General features: G+C 37.7%; 1 long non-coding RNA gene across 1 annotated transcript in view; it reads left to right on the top strand.

Moving 5' to 3' along the window:
* The window catches only part of LOC118767219, a 10,037-nt gene extending 4,558 nt beyond the window's left edge, over positions 1–5,479 (top strand). Inside the window, exon 3 of the long non-coding RNA XR_005003125.1 lies at positions 5,361–5,479. This is a non-coding gene — a long non-coding RNA (uncharacterized LOC118767219). The remainder of the gene's footprint in view (positions 1–5,360) is intronic.
* Positions 5,480–9,295: the final 3,816 nt, after the last annotated feature.

The following is a 9,295-nucleotide window of genomic DNA, read 5'->3' on the forward strand; positions in this document are numbered from 1 at the left end:
TTAAGCTACATAATTATCAACTTCCAATATTGTTAAGATTGAGAGAGAATGGGAAGAAAGAGAGAGGAAGAAGAAATGGTGAGAGAGAGAGACAGAGAGACAGAGAGACAGAGATAGAAATAGAGAGAGAGAATAAGGAGGCATGGTGCTATTAATCGATAACTTGCCAAGTTTACAGTTTTAATACGTTTGAATTAATAACATCAAGATAATTCTGAAGAACTGAGCTGTTTTACGTTCGATCGCAACATTAATTAATGGAGACATATAATGCGTAAAAAATATTTAACCTAGACATTATTGATTTTAATATTTAACTTTATTTATCTCAGATAAATTTTAATTGATTTTTCTTCTTGTTATGATTGATACATTACAATACTTCCATCCTTGTTTATACTTTTGATTATGTCGACATATTTAATACTTTCATTCTAAATATTCATTTTTTATTTACACTTTTGATTTATTTCCTTTCTTCAGACTTTTTTCTTGGGTTGTCACACTTCTGCATTTGAAAGGGTTATTATTATTATTATTATTATTATTATATTATTATTATTATTATTATTATTATTATTATTATTATTATTATTATTATTATTATTAACTAAGTGCAAGAGTGGCTGTGTAGTAAGAAGCTTGCTTCCCAACCATATGATTTCGGGTTCAGTCCCACTGCATGGCAAATGTCTTCTACTATAGCCTCGGGCCGACCAAAGCCTTGTGACTGGAGTTGGTAGATGGAAACTGAAAGAAGCTCGTCGTATATGTGTGTGTGTATATATATATATATATATATATAATATATATATATATATATATATATATATATATATATCTGTGTGTGTATCTTTGTGTCGTGTTTTGTCTCCCACCACCGCTTGACAACCGGTGCTGGTGTGTTTACGCCCTCGGGACTTAACGGTTCGAGAACAGAGACCGATAGAATAAGTACCGGGTTTTTTAAAAAATAAATACCGGGGTCGATACATTCGACTAAAATTTTTCAAGGCGGTGCCCCAGCATGGCCACAGTCTAATGACTGGAGCAAGTAAGAGATAAAAGATGAAAGAACTGTTGAATTCTTCTTTCTCATGCATTTTCGAAAATTTAACATGTCTTTCCTACTTGAGATAATTTTTCGAATACATATTGTTTAAATGTATATATTTTATGTTGCGTTTGTTATATCGTCTCAGTTTCTATTAGTTTTCAATATTTTATTATTTCATTTGTATCAGTCACTGGACTGCTGTCATACTGGGGCACCGCCTTAAAGAGCCTAATCGATCAAGATGGCCTCTAGTATTTATTTTAAGACTGCTTCGTATTTATTCTAAATATTTTTTAAAAAATAAATGAAAGACCGTAGGCGTAGGAGTGGCTGTGTGGTAAGTAGCTTGCTTACGAACCGTCTTGTGAGTGGATTTGGTAGACGGAAACTGAAAGAAGCCCGTCGTATATATATATATATATATATGTGTGTGTGTGTGTGCGTATTTGTCTGTGTTTGTCCCCCCAACATCGCTTGACAACCGATGCTGGTGTGTTTACGTCCTCGTAACTTAGCGGTTCAGCAAAAAAGAGACCGATAAAATAAGTACTAGGCTTACAAAGAATAAGCTCTGGGGTCAGTTTGCTCGACTAAAGGCGGTGCTCCAGCATGGCCACAGTCACATGACTGAAACAAGTAAAAGAGTAAAAGAGACCGAAATAACGCATAAAAAGAAGTCATCAAAAGTAATTCCTTTAGTAATGACTTCAGATAGGGTCGTTCAGATTATAAGGGAAGCTTTTTAAAAATTAGCAAGGGTCCTTAAGATCTACCACAACGCAAGTTCTTTGTTCTTCTTTCGTGAACCACAAAGGCACCAATCAACAGTTACCTTAGGGAATATTTTAAATAAATACTCTTTTAGCTGAACCGCTGAGTTATGGAGATGGTAAATGATGACAAACAAATACAAACAGGTACGCGCACACACACACAGACACACACATGCGCGCGTGCACACACACACATACACACATTCCTACATATATACAACGGGATTTCGATTACTCTCCGTCAACAAAATTCTGTCACAAGGCATTGATCAGCCTAGGGCTATATCTTTTATCTTTTACTTGTTCCAGTCATTAGACTTTTTTTTAAAGTCTGATACTTTCGGCGAACCACTAAATCACAGGGACGTAAACAAACTAACACCAGTTGTCAAGCGGTGGTAGTGGTGGTGGTGGTGGGACAAACGCAAACATAAAGACACACACACACACACACACACACACACACACGAAACTTCTTTTAGCTTCCATCTATCAAATTCACTCACAAGAAATTTGGTTGGCCCGTGGCTATAATAGGAACCACTTGAAGGCGGCGTGCTGGCAGAATCGTTAGCACGTCGGGCGAAATGCGTAGCCGTATTTCGTCTGCCGTTAAGTTGTGAGTTCAAATTCCGCCGAGGTCGACTTTGCCTTTCATCCTTTCGGGGTCGATAAATAAAGTTCCAGTTTCGCACTGGGGGTCGATGTAATCGACTTAATCCCTTTGTCTGTTCTTGTTTGTCCCCACTATGTTTTGCCCGTTGTGGGCAATAAAGAAATATATAATAGAAACCACTTGCCCAAAATGCCGCAGAGTGGGACTAAACCGGAGATCACATGGTTTAGAAAGAAGCTTCTTAACCACACAGCTACATCTCCGCCTCTCTAGACTTGACTCCAATTTCTCTTTTAATATTTGTACCTCATATGTGTGTGTTTGTCCCCCTAGCACTGCTTGACAACCGATGCTGGTGTGTTTACGTCCCCGTCACTTAGCGGTAAAGAATAAGTCCCGGGGTCGATTTGCTCGACTAAAGGCGGTGCTCCAGCATGGCCGCAGTCAAATGACTGAAACAAGTAAAAGAGTAAAAGAGTAAAAGAGATATTGTTTACTTCTAAGTCTGGCTTAGTCTTGGTTGGCTTTTAGTTGTTACTTGTTTAATACATAGCTACAGTATATAATAGATAATTGATTATTGAGTTGTTTATTACATTGTTCTAATTAGTCTCAAGGCTAAATGAACTGCACTAATATCTTATTCTTTCAATTTATAAAATAGATTAAATATCTTCCTTCTAATCAACTTTTCTCTTTAATTTCCGATTGCGTTGCGGTAGATCTTATTGACCCTTGTTAATTTTTGAAAACCTTCCCTTGTAATATGAATGACCCTGTCTGAAGTTATTACTGAAGGGATGACCCATGATGATTTTTTTTTATGCATTATTTTGGTCTTCTATTTCTTTTATCTTTTACCTGTTTCAGTCATTATACTGCGGCCATGCTGGGGCACCGACTTGAATTTTTAGTTGAACGACTCTTTTGCCGAACCGCTAAGATACGAGGACGTAAATATACCAACACCGGTTGTCAAGCGGTGACGGGAGACAAGCACAGACACTAAGACACACACACACACAACACACACACACACCACACACACACACACATTTGTATATACAATGAGCTTCTTTCAGTTTCCGTCTACCAAATCCACTCACAAGGGTTTGGTAGAAGACTCTTGCCCAAGGTGGTACACTGTGGGACTGAACCCAGAGCCATGTGGTTGGGAAGCAGGCTTCTTACCACATAGCCACACCTGTCCCTTAAGGTAACTGTTGATTGGTGCCTTTGTGGTCCACGAAAGAACGAAGAATTTGTCGCGTCACGAAACTTGCTAGAATCACCAACAAAATTTCTGTTGCTCAAATTTCACTCGACAATATTAAAACGGAACACATTGAATAATAATTTCAAATGTTGATGTAAGGCTTGCAATTTTAGAGAAGGGGGGTTACTCAGTTGTATCAGCCCAGTGGTAGACTGGTACTTTATTTTATCGACCTCGGTAAGACGATAAACAAAGTTGACCTTGGCTGGATTTGACCTCACTACCTAAAGAGACGCAAGAAATGTCGTCCGACGTACTATAACTGTAATTGTGTAGCACAAAAGACCGTCCTAATTTATTAGACCTATGATAAAAGGATTTCCAGTCATGACAACCCAGTCTTTTCTCAGACATTGCCCTATATGCTTGGCACTTTTTTTTAAGACAGTAGGTTGTAATATAATGTTTGGTTACTATTTGCAGGTCATGCAACCATGTACAATCTTCCTCATTAGATAACCTAAACAGTACTTTCCAAAGAAGCAGTATCATATTATATCTATCTATCTATCTATCTATCTATCTATCTATCTATCTATCTATCTATCTATCTATCTATCTATCTATCTATCTATCTATCTATCTATCTATCTGTCTTCCTGTTTGCCTATCTATCTATCTATCTATCTCTATCTCTATCTATCTATCTATCTATCTGTCTGTCTGTCTGTCTGTCTGTACATGTCTGTCTGTGCCTGTGGTCTGTCTGTCTGTCTATCTATCTATCTATCTATCTATCTATCTATCAATCAATCTATATCTATCTATCTATATCTATCTGTCTATCTATCTATCTAGCTAGCTAGCTAGCTATCAGTCTGTCTGTCCGTTTGTCTGTCTGTCTGTATGCCTGTCTGTCTACGTGCCTACCGACCTGTCTGCCTGTATGCTTATATATAAATGTCTAAAACCATATATATGTATATATATACATGTATACATACATACATACATACATACATATATGCAAACATACAAACATTATATTGATGTTATTTGTTTACTGTTCCAATAGAAGTGTTTTAAAATTGCACTATACTAACAATAAAGACTTGCTCTAGTAAGTAACGTGTGACAATCAATATATGACTATATTTACTAACCAAAACGATAAATACATATCTCACACACTCCTTTGATGGATTATTCATTAAAGGAGTAAACAGACATATTTATTGATTTCTAGGAAGTGACGACGTTCATGTTTTCTTGAGGGCATTAAGGCTGTTCTTACTATCGGGATTGAAACCAGATGATTAACTTTAGGGCATCGGTAGTTTTCTATTCTACTTTAGTTGTTACTTTTCTACACACCTACATACACATGCAGACACGCGCACACACAGAGCATATTATGCATATATGCATAATGTATGTGTTTCGTTTATGCGTTCATTAGCTGCGAGATAGCGTCAGGGAAGAAAAGTCCCTTCTAGAGGCTAAGTGTTAAAAAAACCCCAAAAAAACCATCGACTATCTCAAACCAAGAAAGACATCTCGACACCCCCGTAGATGATTGAGAAAGATGGATATCGATATTTCGCTGTTTTTGCAGTTCATCGGCATCATTTGCTCCAGTCATCTAAACACGAATTGGACTCGCTGGTCTGAGAGATATAAACAAATAATGTAGAGTAGGAATCTTTTCTGTTAGGCTGCACCTGTGGAAATTTCAAAGTTTACTGAAAATTTCAAAATTTGGTGTATTGATGTAATTTTCCACGCTGAATCTTAGGGGCTAATTCACTTTCTCTAGAAAAAAAAAAAGTTACAGAGGTATAAAGTTTGATCATTTTTAGTCAGTCAGAAAACAGGATTTGGAAGCTGTCATTTTGATAGGCATGAATGTGTCTGTGGCTTACGATTGGCTAAAATTAACCAAAATTTGCAAACTTTAAAAGCTATTAAACTTTTTATTTATTGATTTATGGCAAAAATGAATTTCCTGTCAATGATTAGCATACAAAACTCCATCATTACACCTAATATGAAATCAATTTCAGGACGGAAAGCTTATAAAATTAGTTTCTCGTATCTTCTGTAACGATTTTGTCGCTAAAACTAGTCGTTTCTCTGCCTGCAGTCATCATCATCATCATCACCACCACCACCACCACCATCATCATCATCATCATCATCATCATCATCATCATCATCATCATCATCATCATCATCATCATCATCACCACCACCACCACACACCACCACCTCACCCACCACACCACAACCACCACCACACCACCACCACCACCACCACCACCACCACCACCACCACCATCATCATCATCATCATCATCAGCAGCAGCAGCAGCAGCACCAATACCACCACCACCACTACCACCAGCATCATTGTCATCGTCGTCGTCCTCCCTTCTAGTCCCCCTCCTCCTCCTTAACCTCTCCGTCCTCCCTCTCCTCCTCCTCCTCAGCATCACCCTTCTCCTCCACAGCTCTGCGTATCTGTCCTCTGAAAGAGGCCTCTCATTATTAATGACAGAGGAGTTTAAAAAAAAAATTCATGAGGCTTCATTTGAAAAATCACTGAGGCCCTGCCCCGTTTCCGCATACGCACCAGTCCCCACCTCTCTCTCTCTCTCTCTCTCTCCCACCTCTTTCTGAACTAAAATCGATATTTTCAACTATAAGCGACCCATTATAATAAATAGAAACTGCGATATTTTAGGGTATGACATGATTCTCCATATAGATGAATGAGATGCGTCTGCCGTTTCAAATGTCGAAGAGAGAGAAAGAGAAAGAGAGAGAGAGAGAGAGATAGAGTGTGTGTGGTGGGTGTTTCAAACGTAACTCCGAGCTAAATATTCACACGGATCACGTGTCTGTTCTTTATTGATAGGAAATGTTGATATTTCAATGTCGGAAGACCTTGATTTCTCTGTATACTTCTGTCTTTGATATTGTTTCCGTGTCTCAGTTTCTTCTGTGTCAATGACTTACTATAATAATAATAATAATAATAATAATAATAATAATAATAATAATAATAATGATGATGATGATGATGATGATGATGATGATGATGATGATGATGATTGATGATTATTATTATTATTATTATTATTATTATTATTATTATTATTATTATTATTATTATTGAGTGAGAGAGCAGTTCATGCCATCAAAGTGACACTGGGGTAAAATATACGAAGCCCAATATACCCATCATGACTACCCGTCTGATAAGGTACACCAGGCACATGCATCACAACCATATGTGCGCGACATGGTGATCTCATATCAAGATAAACAGCACATGACCTTGCAGGTGGGGCCCAGTTAGAATTTTCTTCAGGTGAGTAGCCCATCCCGCTCAAACGGTCCCTGAATAAGGGTTGTTTAAGGATGTTGAAAGAACCACCATGTTTCCAGAGGTGAATTATTCAAACCCCAACGAATCCCTCTCAACACATGGCTATGATGCTCCCCCACTACTTCTGCTCGTGATCAGAGATGCACATATCGTCAGCCACTAAGGGACATGCTCAACTGGTTAAGGTCAAACAACTGACAAGCAAATCTGTGGTATTGAGCAGAATATTTGCTGTAGCCCATCTTTTATAGCAAGACAAAACAATGTACATGATAACACTTCCAATCAGTTAAGATCAGAAGCCATGAGAGCCACTGCCTGGTACTGCATCAGGGCATTTATTATTATTATTATTATTATTATTATTATTATTATTATTATTATATTATTATTATTATTATTATTATTATTTCTGAACTGCTTCGCTGCCGTTTGTTTATGTAGTTTGATCTCTTTATCCATCAGTTTCCAGTAAGATAGATACGGGATTAAAATTACTAATAGAGAAACGAAAATAAAGCTTTGGAAGCAGCAACGCCACCATAGGTTACGGGAAAACCATGAACGGGTTTTCAAGGGAGATAATAAGAGAAAGACTTCAAACAACGTAACACTGTAATACTTCATGTAAAGTAAATATAACAAATGAAAAATCCTTCAAGAACCCATAAAAATTCCCGAATCACTACCAAAATCTCATCATCTGTTTCTTGTGTCATTACCAACTTTTCCTGCAAGTGCCCACGTATTGGTGTGTGCATGTGTGTGTGTATCACTGCAACTCTATGAATGTATGAATGTGTATATTTTTCATCAATGTGTCTTTCAAAGTATGTAAACATCGGGGAAAAAAATTTATAAGACTTGTGTTCTTTGAACGAAGTCCTTTACGATATTTGTTTAACACCGTGTTATCGACACTCCCTTGTGATGACCTGTGATGAGGTCCGTCGGAAACTTGAACCAGCAAAGCTACTGTTCACCGTTTACGATTATCAATGAATAAACAGGGTACATTATCTTTATGCATGGTTTATCTGAAGCAGTTTGGTTTGATTTGAGGGAGGTTTGACAACAATGTCTTGTCGGACAAATAACCAAGTAGAGGATACCTTGCGTTTATAACTGATAGTGAAACCCCAAAACACTTAAAACGTTGAAAAGCTGTATTCTTGGTTGAGTAGCTGTTTATAATATTCTGTGTGTGTATTAGAAAGTTAAGCAAAATAGGAAATTTATTTGCAAGTAAGGTTTCAATGTCAAATGTGTTATTCCCCTTTTCAAGAGGGTAGGGTATGATCTGAAGGAAATTCAGCTGTTATTTCTAGCAGGGTGAGTAACCATATAGAAGCTCCCTAGTCGACTCGACAAATTGCATGTTTCATGCCAATGTCAGAAATTCCTATGCTATAGCACCCTTCCCACACTCTCCTCTGGATTACGCCAGTTGATATTTTCGAAACCATTTCCATTGATACTCAAATTGCATCATTGGCCTTTCATGGTATTTTTTTTCCACCTTTATTCCTTTTCTGCTTGTGCTTATTTGTACCGACAATTTAAGAGTATAGCATTTATGACATTTAAACTTGGTAGTATTTAGCAAAGGGACAACTGAAAAGAATGACTTGATCAACTGGATAATAAAAAAAACGACACTTTAAAAGATCATCCATGAACAGGAAGTACCAGTATTAAAGCATACCAAAGTATTCTGTGAAAGGAATGTCTCAAGTATTTCCTGTATTGATAAAAGTCGCCAAAAACAAGTAATTTACTAGCTGTTGATCCGAGAAAGAGTAACCAGAACCTAACAAATCCATGGGCCCAACGCTGGTTTGGTGAGAAAGTGATATGTTTAATAAAATTCGTAAAATAACGTGGCAGTGTCTATGTATGTATGTATGTATGTATGTATGTATGTATGTATGGCTAGATATAAATATCATCATCATCGTTTGATGTCTGCTTTCCTTGCTGGCATGGGCTGGATGGTTTGACTGGGGTCTGGCGAGCCAGATGGCTGCACCGGATTCCGGTCTGATCTGGCAGTGTTTCTGCAGCTGGATGCCCTTCCTAGCGCCGGCCGCTCCGAGAGTGTAGTGGGTGCTTTTACGTGCCACCAGCACGAGGGCCAGTCAGGCAGTACTGGCCGGACTAGATTATTTTATGCGCAACTCCATTGTCTCCCAAGACAAAAATGATGCCAACAACAACAATATATTATTTATATATATATATA

This window comes from Octopus sinensis, linkage group LG19 (genome assembly GCF_006345805.1).
Source record: "Octopus sinensis linkage group LG19, ASM634580v1, whole genome shotgun sequence".
NCBI lineage: Eukaryota > Metazoa > Mollusca > Cephalopoda > Octopoda > Octopodidae > Octopus > Octopus sinensis.